This window comes from Choloepus didactylus, chromosome 17, assembly GCF_015220235.1.
Source record: "Choloepus didactylus isolate mChoDid1 chromosome 17, mChoDid1.pri, whole genome shotgun sequence".
Lineage (NCBI taxonomy): Eukaryota > Metazoa > Chordata > Mammalia > Pilosa > Megalonychidae > Choloepus > Choloepus didactylus.
This window is the reverse complement of record NC_051323.1, coordinates 78,250,928-78,272,244: the sequence shown is the minus strand read 5'-3', so window position 1 is coordinate 78,272,244 and position 21,317 is coordinate 78,250,928. Positions and strand designations below refer to the sequence as shown.

At 58.0% G+C, this 21,317-nt stretch overlaps 1 long non-coding RNA gene across 1 annotated transcript; it reads right to left on the bottom strand.

The window, feature by feature from the left end:
* Positions 1-17,559: 17,559 nt before the first annotated feature.
* LOC119512914 lies at positions 17,560-18,898 on the bottom strand. The gene is made up of 2 exons (XR_005212478.1): positions 18,711-18,898; positions 17,560-18,197 (listed from the first exon to the last, which is right to left on the bottom strand). It is a non-coding gene; the product is annotated as an uncharacterized LOC119512914 (long non-coding RNA).
* Positions 18,899-21,317: the final 2,419 nt, after the last annotated feature.

Below are 21,317 nucleotides of genomic sequence, written 5' to 3'. Positions count from 1 at the left end.
CTAGAGGAGAAGCGAGACGCGGGGCCTCGTATCCGCAGCCACGGACGCCCCACCCCGAGTCAGCACCCCTTCCAAGGCGACCCCGGGCGGCGGTCTCCCCACCGCAGCCCCTCCCTGGCACTGCAGACTCTGGGACTCGAAAACATTTTTTGGAACATATTAGAACCAAAACATTTTCAACCAAACCTTTCAGCCCAGGCCGTTATTTAAGCCGAACTACTGTGAAACCCGACACTTCAAAATCCACTTTGTCAATGTGTGCCCCAAAGCTCTGCAACCAAAATATCCTGGGAAGCTACTGGAAGCAAGATCCTGGGGAAGAAAACCAACTGAAAGGGCAAAACATTTGCAGCCCACTTGGTTTTAGGCCCCCAGTTTGTTTCTTTTAAACTGCTTTGAAGAAAATGTGGTTTCGTCCACACCAGCGTTCCCACGAGGGTTTTCCGGGAAAGTATGATGTGGCCACACCAGCCCTCGCTCGTCCATCAGGGACGCTCGTCAGCCTGCACCAGGGGCTGCATCGAGACGTCCACGTTCTGCTTTGGACACGTCTCCACCCATCCCCCACCGGGGTCCGTAGAAGACGGGGGTGGAAAACCCACTCCAAAGACGCGCACCAGCAGCCCCAACCCGACCAGCCGCAAGCCATCCTCTGTTCCCGACGGCTCCCTGGTCTCAGCGATGGCCGGTGGGGATGAGGCCACGGGGGCCATGGTGGACGAGGGCGGGAGAGCAGCACCCTGTGGGCCTGTGGTCGCTCGGTTTGCCTCATCTCGTCTTCCACGTTTTCTCATCCAACAGCTGCTGTTGGCCCCACGGTGTCCGAGGTCCCCTCCCTCAACCAGCCGCCCATCTGGGTCCAGGGTGAGGGGTGAAGGGCAGAGAAGGACAAACAGAAGTCCGTGTGGGGCCAGCCACCCCCGGACAGGCCCCCCCAGCTGGTGACCACGCGGGAGACACCGCCCTGTGTCCTTTAGAGGAGACGTGCGGCCTGAGGCCGAGCGGGTGAGGGCTGAGCCTCCAGGCGGGCACCCGGGGGCGAACTGGTCTCACCGCAGGGACAGCTGGAGGCCGCCCCCCAGCACACGGCCAACGTGGTGGGCATCGGCCAGCCTGAGTGACCATCGTGTGGGGCTCCGAGGAGCCACCCATCCCAGGCCTCTGAGGAAAGGGTTTCTGGCATCAGAAGGAGTTGAAATTCATGCCAGTTGAGACCACCCCCCTCTCCCCAACTCAACCAAGAAAATCGAGTCACCAGGTCAACTTTTTTTCCTTGTGAGAAACCCATTCTCCTTGAGAGCACCGTCAGCCACCCGATGATCAAATTAAATGGCTTTATTATCATTTCTAGAGGCTGAAAAAGCATTTTTGAGCTCCTACTACAGCTTTGCTACAAAGATGCAGTCTAGGCCAGAGGTGGAACCCCTGGGGCGGGAAGCGGCGGCCCGCTGCCGGGCACACTCCGTGTCCGAGGGGCTTCCTGGGCCTCGCAGCGCCGGGAGGAGCACCCCAGGGGCTGGGGGCAGCCGTGCCACCCCGAGCATCGGGGATGCCACCCGACATCGCCAAAGGGGGCTCCTCGCCCACACTCCTCCCTCTTGCTCTCGGCTTCCTCCAAGGGCCAAGGGCGTTCCCACGACTGCCCAGCCCCCAGGGACCCAGGCCAAGGCAGGTGCCGGACCCGAGGCCGCCACGCTCTGCACCTGGGGAACATCAGGGCAGGACGTTGCTGCGGAAGCCATAAAGGGGTGACCGTGTCCCTGCCAACCAACCCCAACTTCTTGGACGGTGCTCAGAGAGGGAAAAAGATCCTGCCTGGCCTTTTGTTATCTAATAACTTCAGAGTGCATTTGGACAGGCTGAGTTATGACCGCTTGTGACACGGTAATTTCACACCTGCAAAATGAACGTACAAGAAGTATCGTTGTCTCCCCCACCCCAAGACAAACTCAGAAAACAGAATTTTCGCACGACTTCCAGGCCTTCCCTCACACGCTGCCAGGTCAGGCGCCCTTCTTTGTTTGAGCTCTGCGTGGAGATTTATCACCACATGGAGTGGAAGGTATCTCGGGTACGGAGAGCCAAATCACAGACCAGGCACAGGGCCCTTTGCCCAGGAACCCCAGTGAACCCCCCGACTACACCCCCCCGTGCCCACCTGAGGACTCTGGCTCTCCTCACCAAGGGTCTCCATAGGTGAGACTCTGCCCTGGACTTGCTCTAAATGTCCCCAAAGCACCAGGGAAGGCTGGCACGGCCAGGCTCTCGCTCGGAGTTCAGCTCAAACGTGACGCCAGGCTCCTGAGCTGTGACTTCCCAACTCCCCTCCACATCCACAACCGCCCACTCCTGGTCCACTAGCACCCCAGCTTTTAACCGGTGCTCCGAGGCCCGGCACCTAAGATAAGCGAAGAGCTAAAGGAAGGCAGACGGGCGGCGTTCACGCTCACCATCAGACTCGGACGAGTGTGGCAGCTCCGCTCGGTGAGTTCACTGCCCGGCACGCGGCGGGAGGACGGCGGCGAGTGGACCTGGAGCACGGGGGCCAGAGGCAGCCTGACCTCATCAGCTGGCCCTGCCGACGGCGCGGTGAGAACCACCACGGAGGGGGAATCCCACACCCTCTAGCTGCTCTCTGCTCCTTAGGGCTGGTACCCGAGGGGTCTTGGCAAACTAAGAAAACATTGTAAGACTTCACGCTGCTGAGCAATCGTAGATACTAACAGGTGCACCCTTCATCGCCCATCCACTCCGGTGGTTTGGCTTCTCCCTTCACTAATGCAACTTCTCTACCCCTGATTTATCAGTGATGGGCAACAGCGAGTGAGGGTCCTTCAGGCTGAGTGGTGGAAACTCAGCTGCAATTGGCTCAGGCAAATGGACACGGGCCACGGGCCCGCCCGGACCCGTCAGGCCCTGGGCCCCTCGTCCCTCCCCCAAGCCCACCTGCTCGTGGTCTCGGACTGGCTCTCCCCAGCGGTGGTCACAAGCCCCTTCCCAGGGGTTTCCATGGGGAACTGGGTCTCGGGGGTCCCACCTGGGTCCTGAGCCCAGGCCTGGGGGGGGTGGTCCTGCCCACAGCTCCTGGTGCAGAGGACAGGACGAGGGGGCTCCCTCAGCGGGGGAGAAAACAGGCGTCGACGAGAAGTGTCTGTTCCTGACGTCCCCCCAGGGAGAAGCGTGTAAGTGTTTTCAGATTAGTCACACTTGCTCGCCGAGGTCTGCCTTTCTCTACTAGGTTCGGCCCGGGCGGGCAGAGAGGGTGTGTAGTTTATGAAGCAATGAGCAATAATGATCCATGGAGGCCTTGCTTGGGGCGGCCTCCCCTGCTAGGGTCAGCTCCGGTAGCTGGTGACACTCGGGGGAATGTTACTCTCCAGGGCGGCCGCGGAGAAGATGAGACGTTCCCAGCGCCCTGCCAAGGGTGTCCTGCCACCCTCCCAGCTGCCACGGCCTCCGGGGAAGGGACACACGAGGAGGACAGGCCACCGGGACGCCGGGCGTCCTCTCAGGGAAGCTGAGTGAGCAGGCTCCAGCGGTGTCCGTCTGTCCCCCAAAGTAGCTGGAAGGACTGCCCGGCAAGACCCTTAAATGACAAATGTAGCCGACGGCAGGCACAGCTGGCCCACAGCTCATTCCTGCCACAGAGGTGAGACACAACAGCCGACGTCAGGGTGGACCGAGTCACCGGAGCAGGTGAAGTCACGGGAGCAAGTGCCCGGGGCAGCCAATGTCGCCCAAGGACAGGCTCCCTGGGTACTGCCCACGGGGTCAGGCCTTTCTGCTGCCCCAGGGCGGGCTCCCACACTCTCCGGCCATCCCGGGGCAGTGGTCTCACCGGCCCCTCAGGGACCTGCTCCGCCGAGGGGGCAGCCCCCACTTCCCCAGAGGGGCCTCAGTGTGCAGGGCCTGATTGGGGCGAGAACGTGAGATCCAGGCATAGCGCCAAATGCCAAACACAGGATCCTTTAAACAGTTTAAATATCCTCAAAACAAATGGTAAGAACCACACGGCAGCGTGCCACCCCAATGTCTGCTGGGCGCAAGGGGTGGAGACACCGCCTTGTCGCACGGGGAGGGACGGGTCTCCCAAGGGAAGGAGGGAGAGAAGCACGTCCCCTCCACGCTGATTCCAACCACCGTGGGTGGGCGAGTGGTCACTGCAGGGACGTGGGGCCCACACGCCAGCACAGGGCCTTCTGGCCACGTGGTCGCGGCAAGCCTCTCCAGGGCCCTTTTCCGGGCTGTAAACGGGCCCGGTGCGCGCGGGGTCAGGCCAGGGGCTCGCTGACCGTGTGAGGGGACGTGCCCGGCACTGCTGGGATGGAGCGTCAGCACGCTGACAGGGGTTGGAAGACAGAGGCAAGCGGAGAATTTCAACTTTAGGGAGCTGTTTGGTAAAACTATCTACGGGTACAATACCAATTTTAAAGTTGTTGCTTTTTATGGTTTATCTTAGCAGAAAAAAAGGAGCCAAATTTCTCTCCGTGCTGGCACACCATGAGTCAGGAAGAGAGCGGGGGACCCGGGAGCCCGTCCCGAGTGGGGTGCGACTGGAGGTGGCTGACGATGCACGTCTCCCCTCAGCACAGGCAGGCAGAGGACTCCCGCAGGGATCGCCAGGCCCCGCTGAGCCCACGTCCGACGGGAGCACCCGACGAGCAGTGCACGCTGAGCCAGGAGCGGAGGGTGGGAGGGGACGTGGGGCCTCCGTGGGCTGTGGCCCGGGCGTGGCGTGTGCCCTTGCGCCACCCGAGGACGCCAGCTCAGGAGGCAGGAAGAGCAGGGAGTGCCCAGGTCTATGCCGGGGCAGGTAGCCGCAGGCTCCCGGGACGGCACATCGGGCGCCTGCAACCTCACCGTCCCAGCTGACACCAGTGACCGGAAGTTCACAGCACAGAGGAACTGGGAACGAACGCAAACGTGGTCCTGCTGTCCCGGGACCTGCTCTCAGCGCCCGATGCGCGGCGTAGCACGCACAGAACACGTGTGCCCAGCACGTCACCCGCCCGCCAGGCCATTCATAAAGTCACCAGGTCAGCGGACAGGCCTGGGATGCACCTGTCTGAGCTCCTGCTCCGACTCTCCCGCCCGTGAGACTCACAGTGGCAGGTGCAGCCCACCCGGCTCCACCTCTGGAGAGCCCTGTCCTCACACAGCTGCCCCTCAAGCACGCCCAGCCTGCTCCTCACACACACCAGAGACACAAATGAAAAGGCGGCTTCTCCTCCTTTGAATGGACCCCCTTCTCCGGAGCCTCCTCAGCCCCCCCGGGCGGGCCCCTCTCCACAGGGGAGCGATCACCCGCCCTGGGACCCTCCTGCCCCCTCCACAGTCACACTCACGAGATGATCTTCCTACAGCACCCAAAGTCCTCACACAGAACCTCAGGGCTCGCTGCTGCCTCCCCCCAGAAACTGAACCCCGAGCCCGACAAGCAGGGCCCCCGGCCAGCCTGTGCCCTCCCCCCTCCTGGCCGTGCCCCCCGCCTTGCCCTGCTTTAGTTCTGTCACCCAGTTCCCTCGGCTGGAGCAAAGGACCCTGTTATGGCAGACATGTTCCCCAAACACATGTGTGAGCCCCAACCCTGGGTCCTGGGAATGGGGCCCTGTCTGGAAACAGGGTCTTTGAGGATTAAGACGAGGCCAAAAGGGGGGAGGGAGGGTCCTGGCCCCGGGTGACTGGCGACCTTATAACTGGACACACGGATGGACGGACAAGGGGACAAGGCCACGTGGTGACAGAGGCAGACAACGCCACGGCTGGCTGGCAAGTCCCCTCCAGCCGGGCCTGCCGCCACCCCGACTTGGGGCTCCTGGCTCCGGATCTGGGGGAGTCGGCTCCTGCTGTTCCAGGGCCCCAGGGCGTGGTGCTGTGTTACGGCGGCTCCGGGAGACTGAGGCACGGACTCGGCACACAGTTCAGAGCAAGGAGGAGATGACACGAGGCGTGTGCAGCCGAGTGCTGGCAGTTGTCACCTGCAGCTCCCCAAACTCACCCTTGTGTTCTGGCTGACGTCAGGGCCCGGCCTCGGATCCACCCACCCCTCGAGTCCGGCGCACACACCCTGCTCCAGGGGGCCGCCCCCACCCTCCCTCTCCTCTGAGCCCCTTGCCTGGAGACGTTCGTCCCCACCGGCCTGGGCCGGGGCAGCCTGCCCTGCTTCTGGAGGGCACAGCCGCCTTCTCAGTGCTGTGACCCCAAGGCCCAGCAAGATGCCCAGTGCCCGGGCCACAGGCGAGCATGATGGGGAGTGGGCGTCTAAAGCGATGACGCCACCAGAACCCGGTTAAAGCTGGGCTTCTCAAGGTGGGGTCTCTTTGCCACCTGCTGTTTTAATAAGAAAGGAAACGTCAGAAAGGAAAGTGGATGGCTTCTGGCCCTGTAGAGACGAGTCTGCAAGGTGAGCACCCAGAGGCCTCGGCTCAACAAGCTTCAGAAGCTCCTCGAACCCGGGAAAGAGCAAGAGCTCCACACACCAGGGGACATGAGGCTGCGATGCTGTGAGCACAGGGCTGTGATGCTGTGGTCGCGAGGCACCAATGCTGTGATCATGAGACTAATGCTGCGATCGCGAGGCTGCAGCGAGATCACAAGGCTGCAGTGTGGTCATCAGGCTACAGTATAAATCGTGAGGCTGCAGTGTGATCGTGGGGCTGCAGTGAGATCGCAAGTCTAGATGCTGTGATCGCCACGTTTGTGAGTTACACACATGGTCTCAAAGCTGTGGTGTGATCACAAGGCTACACACTGTGATCGTGAGGCTACACGCTGTAATTGTGAGGCTGTGGTGTGATTGCAAGGCTGCGGATGATCGTGAGGCTATGTGCCATGATTGCGAAGCTTCACACTGTGATCACAAGGCTGTGTGATCACAAGGCTACATGCCGTGGCCACGAGGCTGTGATCATGAGGCTATGACGTGCTGATCAGTGACCGCCGGAACTGAAGATAAAGATACAAACACTGAGAAATAGCTGCAGATTTCTCATCGGCTATAGGCTGGAAGCCAAATGTTTGAAAGAGCCTTCCCTGGAGCCTTCCTGAACCGTACAGGCTCCTCCACCAACTCGAGCTGCCAGACCTGATCCACGGCTTCCCACACATCCCAGTCACCTCCGCAGCACACACTGTGGGCTCCACCCTGAAGGGTCTCCCCAAACTTCACTCATCCTCCAAGGCCCATTTTTCCACGTCATCTCCATCACGGAAAATGTCTCCACCTCCAAGACAGAAGCTGAGCTGCCTCCTCTTTCTAGACACACTGTGCACACACCAGCGACAGCACCGCCCTGGTACAGTCGGGGGTGGGGGTGGGGGCGCATGTGCTCTACGGGGCGAGGCCCCTGCTGTGATCAGCATCTAGCCCAACTTGGCACCCTGCATGTGGTTAGAGACTCAAAAACATTTGCTGAACTCACAGAGCAGGCGCACACTGAGTAGCAGTAGTTACCGCCGATACTACTTTTCCCACAGCCTTAAAATACCAGCCCAAAGTTCCATAAACTAATTCACAGGAAAACCAAACATCTCTGCAATTCCACATGGGCAAGCTACATCCACAGCTGCCCTACCTTCTTGTCACAATTTCCCAGTAGCCCTGTTTTCTCTCCTTTTTCATCCAGACACCAGCACTGGCTCAAATTCCCAGCACCAGGCATGCACAGAGAAGGGCTAAAACTGTGTCCTGGTTTGGGGGCAGATGAGGACATTCAAGATTTGCTGCATCCCCTCTGCTCGCAGTCCACGTTCTTATTCGTCCCAGGACTTCCGAGTCCCGACGCTGTTGAACTACAAAGTAGACAATTTCCTAATTACGAGAACACTATAGCTTGTTGTGCTCCGTGCCAGACAGAACCTCTGCTCGTGCCAAGTTTGCCAGAGATGTCTTGGTGGCGACAAGCCCAAAGTCCCACTGTTTGCAGCTAATACATGACTTCCTTTGGCTGAAGAGGCAGAACGGCTGTTTCTGGAGCCAAAGGCCGTTTAAGTGACACGTCCCTCAACCCGCCTGCACCCGAGGGAGCCGCACAGGCAGCGGTCTGCGGCAGCCGGAGAAGCCAGGTCCAGGCAATGGGAAAATGCCCAAGAATCAGGCGAGTGTATCCTCACCAGGGAGCCAGGTGGAAGAAAATAAATGGATTCTGGGCACTTGGTCCTCTCCCTGCAGGGCAGGAGAAACTGGCCCCCAGCCAGGAGCGCTGGATGACAGGGCTCTCTAACCCCCACCACCTCTGCTGACTCTGAACAGGTCCTGCTTTCCCTTCCACACTTTCTACTCCAGTAGCGGCAGAACAGAACCAACAGCGGGCCAGAGAACCCACCGCCGCTTCCTCCAGGAAGCAAATCGGCTTGGTCTGCATTGCACAGGGAAGAGAAGGAACCGGGAGGCGCAAGAATAATAAACAATAACAGGAGCCGGCACCGGCGCTCACTAAGGGCCGAGTTCGGTGCCGGCGCTCCCAGGCGTCATTTCATCCCAGCTCCCAGGGCCGGTGCGCGGAGCCCTGGGGCTCAGAGAGGGAGCGGGCGCGGCCGAGGTCACACAGCGCGCCTGCGCCCACCCCGCCCGCCCGCCCGCCGGTGCCACGTGGCGCCGCGTTTACCGCCGGGGAGCGGCCCCGCCCCCGGGCCCTTGGAGCCCCGCCCCCTCCCTCAGCAGCCAATCCTCTGCCGAGCGCCTCCCTGAGCTCCGCCTCCGCCGGACCCCGCGCAGGCGGCTCGGGAGCGGTCCCGGGAGCGTGCGGAGCCCACGGGGGGCGCCGCTGTCCGCGCCCTGCACGCGGGGCCGGCTCGCGGGCGCTGACTTCGCCCCTCCCGGCTCCGGAGGCGGGACGGCAGAGTGCGGCGCGGGGGCGGTGGGCGCGCGGGTGCCTGGGGCAGGGGCCTTCGCCTCCCCGGGCTGTCTCCGAATCCCCAGGCCGGCATCCTGACGCCACCTCGCCGGGCGTTGTGAGGCTCCAGCGGGACAGCGTGCACCGCGCTGAGCAGGACGCCGCGGGACTCGTGTGCTATTAACATTATGTTAACATCGCCGCGGTGCCAGCGGTTCCCAAAGCATCCCTTGGAATGGTGATCTCCAAAGAGCGTTGGGGGTGCCCTCCTGATTGGATAAAAGGGTTCCCTGGTCAAATAAGAATGGGACACAGAAAATAAAATGGTAAAGGTTTGATTACAGCCAGACTTCTCAGACCCTTTGCTCGTAGTGCACTGGAAAGGCGTTTCCTGGTGAGGTCCCAGGCCCAGCACCTGGGAGGGTTTGGTAAAGGTTTATTTGAATTAAATAGAGAATCAGGTGCCCAAAAGCCAGAGTCTCACACCAGCAAAAGCCTCCTGGGAATCGGAGCAGCTCTCAGAAGGCTGGTTGGTGAGGGCCGGGAGCGAGAGGACTGGGGCAGTCGGGCCTGGCCTCGGAGGACTGAACCTGGGTGGGATAAAACCGCTCCTCACCTGGGAGGTGGAATGGGGTTTCCCCTCCTGAAGATGAAAACATTTTGGAGCCAGATGGAGGTGGTGGTCCCACAACATTGTGAATGTGCTAAATGCCACTGAATTGTGCACTTTAAAATGGTTAATTTTAGGTTATGTCAGTGTCACCTCAACTTAAAAACACAGCACACTCCTTAGCTGGCTACAGCAGCCACTTTCTCTTACTCTTGCTGAAATAGTGGCATATTATCTCCTCATTTACAGATGAGGAAGCAGGAGCTCAGAGAAGTCAACCAACCTGCGAAAGACACACAGCTAGGCAGGTGAGAGTCAGGACCAGAATCCAGATCCCGGGCTCTGGAATCAGAGTTCTTTTCCTGAGAGCCCAGTGACCTCCACGCAGGAGGGTGCTGCTGCCGGTGGCTCCCAGCAAGTCGGCTCCGCCTGGCAGCGCCCCACAAGCGGTGACTTTCATCTCCGATTCCAGGCCACAGCTCCCTTGTCTGGTGGACCCCGGCTGGCTGCCCCTCCTGACAGCAGCTTTGCTGGCTGCGAGCCACCCCCCAAGGCTGACCACATTGGGTTACAATGGAAGAAAGATAGAAGTTACTGTTGGCTGAGGCAAGAAATCAGCCAGGAAATGTCAGCTGCCATCGAGAGAGGCAGCTGGGCGACTCCGATGACTGCAGGGCCGGGTCAGCACCTCCTTCCACGAGGAGCATCGCAGGAAAAGAGAAGAAATAAGAGGCATGAGAATTGGCCCCGTTTGCAGGTGACCTGGAAATCCGAGGGAATGGACAGCGGGACCTTCTGGCTAGCCGTGAATGCCCACTCTCGCCCTGTCGTGGCGTTGCCGCAGTGTTTCCATCTCCAGCATCCAGCAGGGCACATGGGGGACCCAGCCCGGGAGCCAGAGCCCTTGGACACAGATCAGAAGCGGTAGGTTCTCTGCCTGATGTGCATAACAGCCATCCATGACATCGGGATTTCACAGAGAGAAAGAGTTTATCGCTAGGTGTGAAGCAGGAGAGCAAGGCGGCCTGTCAGCCCAAAAATCTGTTTCCCAAACTGCAGTAATTCTGATGGTTTTATAGTATCAGAAGATGGGCAGGTGTTAGGATAATGAGCACAATGGCTCCAGATGATAGAACCAGAGGTGATCTAGTTATTGAGCACGTGCAGATTGATTACACGCTTAGTCACGGAGCATATGTAAGAAAATGGCAGCCTTAACAAGATGATGGGCAGGATTTTTAGTATTATAATGAGGTATAGGTCACTTATAGGTTAAAGTTTAAGCTACTGTGCATGTCAGGTGGGCCCACTTTGGTCAGATCCAGCTCCGACTAGCAATTCTCGCTTGAATTGGGGGGGGTTAGTTCTGGGCTGACTCAAGGCCCTTCATTAAGAAACGTTAGGGGCTGTCTTGGGTGACCCTAAAGTTGAAAAACCAGATAAAATGAATACAAGCGAGGGTCAGTCACCAGATTTTTACAATCACAAGGGCCCAAGATAAAGGTTCCACAGTCATCATCCGAGATCAGGGCAGCTGGGTTACAGTTCAGAGACTCCAGGTATTTCCCTCTGTCTGCTCTAATATACCTGAAAGTGGAAAAGGGGTATCCGTGTAATGACTCGGTCATCATAATCATCCCCTGAATCCCACCCTCTTGGTCGCACCATCCCACCTGGGGCACCACCCAGCAGCTGTGCAGCCTCAGGCATGTCTCCCAGCCTCTCTGAGCTTCAGTTTCCTTAGTTCATCCAATGCTTGAAATAATGGCCCTGGCCTCCTCCTGTGAGTGCTGAGGGGTATGGGGTGTCCTGGGGAGATGCAGGGAAGGGGACAGATACGAGAGGCATTTGGGAGTGACAGTGGATGGGCTGAAGTAGGGGTGGGACTTCTCGACGGGCAGTTGAACGGATGGTGGGGCCACTGCCTGGGACAGGAAGTCCTGAAGGAGCAGCGGTGTGAGAAGACAACCCTTGTGTGTCTGAAACACATGCAGGACAGCAGAGCTATCAGGGAGACGGTTGGGTGTCCAGGGCCTTGGACTCAGCGGGGAGGGGGCTGGGCTGGAGGGCCGGGGTAGCAGGGGTGTCAGCACGGCCACTGCAGTGACCGGAACAGGATGGTCCCCCAGGGAGACCTTGTGTCCACCCCACACCAGGCCCACTAGGCCCACCCCACCTCTTCCTGCCCTCTGCCCCGGTCGTGGGAATGGTCAGCAGAGGCAGGTGCTCAGGAGGCTGTGTTCCGTTCTGGAGGCCACGGGCACCCCCAAAGGGAGGGCCCCAGGGCCAGCCCCTGCGTAGGCGCTGGAGGTGCTGAGGCTGAGCGGACAGGGCGCTGGCTTGAGCAACTCCCCGAGGCTGGTGGTGAAACCCAGCCGCACAATTGCATGCACTACCAGGGGGCTGAGAATAGAAAGCTGCCGAGGCTCGAGACTCAGGCTGGGGATGCAACCAGGGGACTTCCACCCGGCCGGCCCCATGCAGCCAGGCGGTGCTGTGCCGAGCCAGGGGCAAGAGGAGTTTAATTCGCTGTCAGTAACCCCTGCTGCCTGATGCAGAAACCACCGGTAAGTCACTCAGCACAGGTGCTTGCACACCTCCCACCCGGGGAGCTCACTCCCTGCCACGGCGGCCCCCTCGCCCCCACCCGGCCTTCCTTCATGCCTGCCCTCTCCGGGAAAGCCCGTGCTCCCTGCCGGCTCCCCTAGGCCTCAGCCTCTGCCCGTCCCTGCTCCATCACTCTGCAGTTCAGCTTCCTGACTCTGCTCCCTCAAGGCTCTCTCCTCTTGCCCTGAGGCCTTGGAACAACCAAAATGATAAAAATACAGAGCGACAAAGAGCGGGCAGTGGTGCATGGGGGAGATGGAGCTGCGAGGGGCTGCAGAGAGGAGGCTGGGGGCGCAGGTGGGGGGATGCAGCGAGAGGCCACTGAAGGGTTTGAATCGGGGAGGTCTGCTTCCTGAGGAGCTCTGCTTGGTGATTCCTGGAAACCGTCACGGCACCGGCCCCAGCACACACCCTGCCCTCCCCTGCAAGCCCCTGGGGCTCCGCTTTGCTCCCTGAGTAGCCTGTGCCCCTCCATATACGAGTTCTCACCAGGTTTCCCTAACATGTCCCTCCCTACATTGCAGGCCACTCTTTGCTCTAAAATTCTCCTCCCTTATCCATCAGTTTCATTTCGACCCATGTGCAGTGACCCCCGGGCAGGGGCTCCTCACCGCCAGATGGGGAGCGGGAGGGCCAGGAGGGGAATCGCCCCAGGCTGCAAACCACTGCTGGGTCCTGCCCGTGGCCCGAGGGGGCGGCCCCACCCCGGCTCTCAGTCCCTGCGCCCCGGGGAGCGGGAGCCTCCAGCTGTGCGGAGCTGGTGCCTGGTGTGAATCCTGCTAATCTGTGCTCAGCTGTTTCCTGTTTGGCAGCTACTCTGTGGCTTGCTTGGGGTCACCCGGAGAGACCCCTCAGCACCCACTGCCCCTGGTATAGAGGGTGCCGGCTCTGCTCCCACACAACACACAAACATTAAAGGAGGCTGTGAGCACGGTGACTTCACCCCTCGCTCTGCAGGCAGGGCCGGCCGGGTGACCGAGGACCCGGTGCAGGAGGAGACGCAGGGAGGGGGCTGGTTCCCTTCCTCGGTGGTCTCCCTCTCCGCCTCTCCTGGTGCTATTTGCTGGCTGATGGCCCCCTTGGACCGGGGTTGCCCACGGGGTGGGGTGGACCCTCCTGGCCCCACGTCCAGGCCCCCGTGGGAAAAAGGGTGCTGGGGTTGCTGGGTGGGCAGGGGCTGTCCCGGCAGGTAGCAGGGGCTCCGAGCCCGGCCTCCACCCCCACTGCCCCAGCGGACACATGGCCCCGAGTGGGGGGCTCCCTGGGCAAGGGGCCTGTGCTGCCGGGTCACCACGGGGGCCCAGCGGTCCCGGTGCCAATGACGAGCCCAAGTCCTCCTCGCCCAGCTCTGGTGGTTTTTCTGCGCCCCGAGTGGGGCTGGACACGGGCAAGGCTCGAGCTCAAGGCCGGTGGATGACCAGCTGTGGCGGGTTGTTGCTCTGGTTTGTGCTTCCATTCTCCGAGTGCAACGCATCTTCCAGGTAGGCAGCTGTGGGTGGATAGAAGGCTTCCTCCTGGTGGTGACAGAATGTTCGTGAGCTTGTTCATCACATATCAAGCCTAAAACCAGGCTCCGTGAATGTCTGAAGGCCGTGCACATGGCATGATCGACAGCACACCTGGGGAGGCTTGGAAGTGGAGGTGCAGGGGAGCCACCCTGTGTGTTTTTATCTGGTGGATGCAGGAGCTGGTTTAGCCAGTGTGAGGCGGTGAAGCCGGCACGTGGACGGGAGGGAGGGGCTCCCAAGCCCCTCTGTGAGGCAGGAAGGTGGGGAGGGGTCTCTCCTTTAGCACCAGGACTTGCACAAGGAGGGACCCCGAGAGCCCTCCCTCCTCCGTGGCACCGCGGCCTGTCACTGGGGACTGTGCTCTGCCTTCTTGCTCAGTGCTGATGCCAATTCCAAGCCGGGTGTGCTGTCCCCGTGGTGCCCAGGGAAGTCCCGGAGAAGCCAGGTGTGGGAACCTGCTCCCGGCGGCAGGTGCCGGGGTCCAGGCCCACCCTGGCTGCCGGCTCAGGAGTCTCGCCTGGGAGAGACATCTTAGGTAGGTTTTGGTTAAAAGTCAGGGACCTCCCCAGACTGGGTGTAATTGTGCACCCGCTCGGCTGGCTCGGCACACGCAGGGGGTGGACTTGCTGAGTGAGGGGCGGCTGGACACTGGCCGACACCCCAGGGCCTGCCCCGAGCGCTGTGGCCACACCTGTGGCTTTTGTTCCATGGCTGCGGCAGTTAGGTTGGTTTTGAAAAGCTGGGAGCTGTCATGGGTGAGTTTAAGAGTGAAATGGCTTCAAAGGCAGTGCTGGAAGCAGAGTGTGCTGAGGTCATCTGGATGGAAGTATCTGGAAAATCAGAGCTCGCCTTGACCATGTGACGGGGAGGGGGCTGTGAGCAGGGGAGGCGAGAGACCGGGGGAGCCACACGGAAGGCGCAGCCCACCCTCCTGTGGAGCTCAGCAGGGTCTGGGGGAGGCAGCGGCAGCCACGTCTCGCAGGATGCCAGGGCCGCGAGCTTAGGTGAGGGAAGCTGGGAAGATTCAAAAAGAAGCCACTGGGGACTCAGAAAACCCACAACAGAATTACTTTAAAGTAATTTAAATAGCCATGGCTACTGGGTTGCGGGTCTGGCGTGTGCAGCTGTGTGGCTAATCCCCAGATCTCGACCCTGCACAGGTAGGGTTGGACAGCCAAGGAGGGGAGGAAGACATTGACGGGCATCCAGGGCAGAGTGGACAGGGCTGCGGAGGGTGCAGCGTAGGGGACGTGGTGGAGGGGTGGAGGGCGTGAGAGCAGGACGGGGGGTGCTCCTGGCTCGGGTGGGTGTGGGAGCAGGGTGAGGGGTGCTCCTGGCTCGGCTGGGTGTGGGAGCAGGATGGGGGGTGCTCCTGGCTCGGGTGGGTGTGAGAGCAGGGTGAGGGGTGCTCCTGGCTCGGGTGGGTGTGGGAGCAGGACAGGGGGGTGCTCCTGGCTCGGGTGGGTATGGGAGCAGGGTGAGGGGTGCTCCTGGCTCGGGTGGGTGTGGGAGCAGGACAGGGGGGTGCTCCTGGCTCGGGTGGGTGTGGGAGCAGGGTGAGGGGTGCTCCTGGCTCGGGTGGGTGTGGGAGCAGGACAGGGGGGTGCTCCTGGCTCGGGGGGATGTGGGAGCAGGGCAGGAAGGTGCCCATGGGCTCTGCAGTTCGGTCCTGGGCCAGGCCTGGCCGGGTGGGTGACAGTTCGGCCTCCCTGGCTCAGTGTCCCCTCCTCATCATCACTCTCCACACGCCAGGAGCCTGTGGCATTACCTAAAGCCGCACTGGGCTTTCGGAAGCGTCATTATTTATTTCAGTCCTCACTTTGACACAGACACTGTCCTGTCCTCACTGGGTCCTCAGGGAGAGGTGGGGACAGCAGGACTTCGGGGCCAGCGAGCCCAGCCCAGCACAGGCCCCACTGGGGGACAGTGAGCCTTGCAGAACCCGGGTGGCTCCTCCCGCAGTGCTGGCCCTGTCGGTGGATGGGGGACCCTGAGGCTGAGAACAAGGGACGGCTGGGGAAGCCCTGGGAGCCGCCTCCCGTGATGCCTGGGCGGCCGGTGTGCCCGGCCCGGAATGGCCCCTCTCGTCCGTTGAGTCTCAACTCTGAGACGCCGTCCTCTTCTGACCACCGTGCAGGGTGTGGGCCCCCTCCTGCGGTTCCCCCGACGCCCCGCATGTCCCCACGGGGCACCGAGGGTGGCGCTCGCAGTTGCAGGGGTCAGCGGGTGAGCTCTGGGCGCGGAGCAGGAGGCCGCCGCGAGCGGCTCCCGCATCGGCCACGAAGCAGCCGGTGGAGCTGTGGGGAGATTCCTGTTTGCTGAGTGGTGTCACCAAGTGCCGTTTTCCAGGTTTGAGAACAAGGATGGTCATCTCATAAGTGCCAGGGACAGAAACGCTGCAGCGGCTGCAGGCAGGACGGACGGTGGCCCTTGGGGGAAGGCCCTGCCGCGTCGCGCTGTCACGAGCAAACACTATGGACGCCTGAGACCAAAGTGCTGAAACAGTTTCGATCACGGCTCTGTCTTATTTTTTCTTTTGTTCACATAGTTTCATGTGCGAAGAGATTTTTAACAAGCTTTACTCTTATCATAGGATAAGATCCTGTTGACTAGGTTAAGATATAAAATATTAAAAGGCCTGCCTGCCTCCCGGAGAGCACTGAAAATGGCCACCTGCGTACAGTCCTAACCGCAGATCAGTGACCAGTGAACCGGGTGGGGTGAGGGGCAAGGGTTCAGGACACTTAAAGTTAAAAATGTATTATTCTAGTCGTAAGTTTTTCAACTTCACGTACTTAAAACAAAGGTCTTTTAAATGACTTTAGGGTGACAGCACCCTTCTTGGCCACCCCCCTTGGGGTGCCTCTCACTGCGGGACAGGGAGCTGACAGACCCTCTCATGCACAGACCACTGCCCCCACCCCCAACAGACACGTCCCTGTGACCCAGGGGTGACAGCAGCAGCAGGAGGGGCTTTCCCACCCAGTCGGGCTGTGGGCTCCAGCCAAGAGGGACAGAATCTTGGTGGCTTCGGCTCCATGGCCTCTGGCCACAACCGCGGGAGGAGACCCCACCCGGGCCAGGTACTGCCCCTGCCTGCCCCTCTTGCCCTGCAGCCAGCCAGTGTCTCTGGGAGACGCCCCGGGTGGGCAGCACCATCAGCCAGGGCCCCGCTGAGCTCAGAGATGGTGCTCGCTGACCCCGGACCCCGCAGCCTGGGGCCTGCCCTGGGGCTGATCCGCTCTGAGGCCCAGAGACCAAGGGATTTTTAGAAGCAAATCCAGAACCGCGTCCCCTGCTTGGAATCAGGGCCAAGAACAAGACTTTAGAATCAAAAGAAGTTACTCTATCTCGTTACATTGTATCCTGAAGGAGGAAGTGGAGGCTAAAGAGGCGGGGCTGGATGGGAATCAGCCGGAGGCGCTCAGGGAGGGGGTGGGGGCTGGGGGCGGGGCCCAGGGAGGAAGGCTGGGGCTGGGGAGGAGGGGGCTCCCTTGGTTGAAATTTGTGCTTCCCACATTGTTCCCTGAGCTGACCGCTCCTTGATCCTGAATTTGTTAGTGCTGCCCGGCCTGGTTAGTCCCGGGTGCACTGGAGGATGAGTTCCCTGCACAGCAGACGGTGCCGCCTCTGGATGCCCCCCTGTGCCCCAGCACTGTCCCCGCCGGCACCTTCACTGTCCCTACCTGCCCAGGTACTGCCCCATTGCCCTGGCCCTGTCCCAGCGGCTGGCCAGCCTCTCTCGGGACATACCATTGGCTGCACCCCATTGGTTTGAAAAAACCTGGAAGTGTGGTGCATATACACATGCATACACTCATACACACGTGCACACACACCTACACTGACATGCACACATGCACACAAGCCTGCACTCACACACATGGTGAACACTAGGCAAATGTGCTGCCCCACGGCCTGCTCCAGCCCCTGGGCTCATCTCCCCTGCCCACGGTCCCAGCGGCAGAGGGTAACTGAATTCAAATCACCAGCCCCATGCATTTTAATTTTCTTTACTTTGCAAATGAGAAAGGTTAGTTTATCTCCCTTCCTCGGTTGCTGCCCCGTTTGGGAAATTTAAATGATGATTCCTAAGTCTGTGCCGGGTCTTTCTGGTCAAGAAAGTGCCACATCTGGGCACCTTTAAACAGTAAAGTTTCCTCCCTCGCAGTGCTGGAGACTAGAGGGCTCGCGGGCGGCGCCCCCTCTGCAGCCCCCTAGGGGAGGGTCTGTCCTGACCCTTTCTACCTTCTGGGGTCCTCTGCTTTCTGCTCCTCGTCCCTTGTCCGTCTGTGTTTCCTCTCTTTATAAGGATGCCTGTCAGGGTATCGTGCCCACTCTACTCCAGTTTGACCTCTCAGGACCGGCTTCGGACTCAGACGTGCCTTTCTGAGGGTCACGACTTATCCCACGGTGGCTCCGAGGGCTGGTGCGTGCCGGGAGGTCACAGGGCCCTCCCTGGTGGCTGCGTGTTGAAGACGTGGGACTGTGTTTCTCCTCTGGGGTCAACACTGGTCGCAGGCTGGCTCTGGCCGTCCACGCAGCCCTCAGGCCCCTGAGCTGCCCTCTGTGGGTGGAAGTCACTGCCTCCCGCCTGCTTTGCTTCTGGCTCTCACCCTGGGGTGACGTCCTGTTTCCCTGGTACCAGAAGGAAGGCGTGTCAGTTCACCTGCATCTCTCCCTGCATCGTGTTGCATGGTGAGAGGACCCCTGGGTCCTTCCCTCCAGCCCCCCACCCTGGGTCCCCTCCCCTCCCCCAGGGGAGCGACCGCTTGCCTAGAAAGGTCGCTGATGCCTGCCAGCCCCTAGGAACATCACGTCCATTGGGGAACTCCATGAGATGCTCAGACAAGTCCTCGTTTGAGCCCATCCAGGTCCTGATGGCACCAGAGGGCACCCAGGCTCAACTCTTGAAGCCATGATGGGAGTCTGGGTCACCAGGGCCCCAGGATGGCTGCATCACTCTCTCCTTACCTGACCCATGTTTGCCTTGCTCCCCTCACCTTGGCCCACAGGTGAGTCCTGTGCACTCAGGGCCCCTGAAGGCCCTGGGCTGGGGACTAGCAGTCCCCCAATCCCAACGTACTTTCCCTCTGAGAGATCTCAGGGTGCAAGGCACAGGCAGGAGCCAGGGGACAGAGGCATAGCTACCTGCACCTGCAGTTCAGGCCCTCCACGCTGCGTGGCCAAGCACCTGGGTGGGAGCTCCTCCGGGGCCTGGTCCCCAGGTGTGCGAGGCCCTCAGTCATCGCTGGACACATCTTTCTGGAACCGGCTCTTTCAGCCTCGCCCAAGGCTCCCTAGCCCGATTTGGATCTGTCCACGCACAGCTGCTCGACTCCCCAAGCACAGATGAAGCCTACAAGTGGGAGGTGGAGTGGCCTGTGTATTAGTTAGGGTTCTCTAGGGAAACAGAATCAATGAGAGGTGTCTCTATCAAATTGTAAAAGTGACTCACGCAACGGTGGGTATGCACGAGTCCAAATTCTGTAGAGCAGTCAGCAAACTGTCAACTCCAAGGAAGATGTCCGACGAACTCCTCAGGAAATGAACCGGCAACTTCGACGAACTCCTCAGGAAATGAACTGGGATCTTTGATGAACGTGTTCGATGAACTCCTCAGGAAACGAACCAGCAACTTCGACAAACTGCTCAGGAAATGCTTCACTGGGCAGCCAAAGAAGAAGTGTAGGTCCTCTATCTGTCTTGCTTATGTCTTCAACTGATTAATTGCATTAAATCCAGCCAATTGCATTCTCTCATTGTGGAAGACACGCCCTTTGGTGAGTCATCAGTCGCAGCTGCAGTCCATTGACTGATGATTTAATACACAAGCCTGTTGGTTTATTAACCAGCCTCAAATGTCCACACAGCAATTGCTAGGCCAGTGTTTGCTTGACCAGACAGCTGGGTACTATCACCTGGCCAAGTTGACACATGAACCTAACCATCACAAGGTCTTTTGTGGCCTTTGTTAAATTTATTACTAAATACGGGATTCTTTTGGTTGCTATTGTAAGTGGAATTTTTAATTTCTTCCTCTTGTTGCACATTGCTTGTGAATAAGAACACTACAGATTTTTGCATGTTGATCTTGTAGCCTGCCACTTGGCTGTATTCATTGATTAGCTCCAATAGCTTTGCTGTAGATTTTTCTGGGTTTTCTACATATACAATCATGTCGTCTGCAAACAGTGAGTTTTACTTCTTCCTCTCCAATTTGGATGCCTTTGATTTCTTTTTCTTTCTGGAATGCTCTAGCTAGAACTTCCAGCACAACGCTGAATATCAGTGGGGACAGTGGGCATCCCTGGCATTGACTCTGCAAATCAGTAGGCAGAGTTGACATCTCAATTATATTGAGTCTTCCAATCCATGAACACAGTATGTTCTTCCATTTTTTTAGGACTTGTTCAATTTCTTTTAGCCATTTCTTATAATTTTCTTTGTATAGTTCTTTTGTGGCCTTCGTTAAATTTATTACTAAATACGGGATTTTTTTGGTTGCTATTGTAAGTGGAATTTTTAATTTCTTCCTCTTGTTGCACATTGCTTGTGAATAAGAACACTGCAGATTTTTGCATGTTGATCTTGTAGCCTGCCACTTTGCTGTATTCATTGATTAGCTCCAATAGCTTTGCTGTAGATTTTTCTGGATTTTCTACATATAGAATCATGTTGTCTGCAAACAGTGAAAGTTTTACTTCTTCCTCTCCAATTTGGATGCCTTTGTTGTTTTTTTTTTCTTTCCAGATTGCTCTAGCTAGAACTTCCAGCACAATGCTCTATATCAATGCTAACAGTGGGCATCCCTGGCATTCAATCTATAAATCAGTAGGTAGAGCTGACATCTTAATTATATTCAGTCTTCCAATCATGAACACGGTACGTTCTTCCATTTTTTTAGGACTTGTTCAATTTCTTTTAGCCATTTCTTATAATTTTCTTTGTATAGTTCTTTTGTGGCCTTCATTAAATTTATTACCAATTACTGGATTCTTTTGGTTGCTATTGTAAGTGGAATTTTTAATTCCTTCCCCTTGTTGCACATTGCTTGTGAATAAGAACACTACAGACTTTTGCATGTTGATCTTGTAGCCTGCCACTTTGCTGTATTCATTGATTAGCTTCAATAGCTTTGCTGTAGATTTTTCTGGATTTTCTACATATACAATCATGTCATCTGCAAATAGTGAAAGTTTTACTTCTTCCTCTCCAATTTGGATGTCTTTTATTTCTTTTTCTTTCCAGATTACTCTAGTAGAAATTCCAGCACAATGCTGAATATCAGTGGTGACAGTGGGCATCCCTGGCATTCACTCTATAAATCAGTAGGTAGAGTTGACATCCTCATTATATTCAGTCTTCCAATCCATGAACATGGTAAATTCTTCCATTTGTTTAGGACTTGTTCAATTTCTTTTAGCCATTTCTTATAATTTTCTTTGTATAGGTCTTTTCTGGCCTTCATTAAATTTATTACCAATTACTGGATTCTTTTGATTGCTATTGTAAGTGGAATTTTTAATTTCTTCCTCTTGTTGCACATTGCTTGTCAATAAGAACACTACAGACTTTTGCATGTTGATCTTGTAGCCTGCCACTTTGCTGTATTCATTGATTAGCTTCAATAGCTTTGCTGTAGATTTTTCTGGATTTTCTACATATACAATCATGTCATCTGCAAACAGTGAAAGTTTTACTTCTTCCTATCCAATTTGGATGTCTTTTATTTCTTTTTCTTTCCAGATTGCTCTA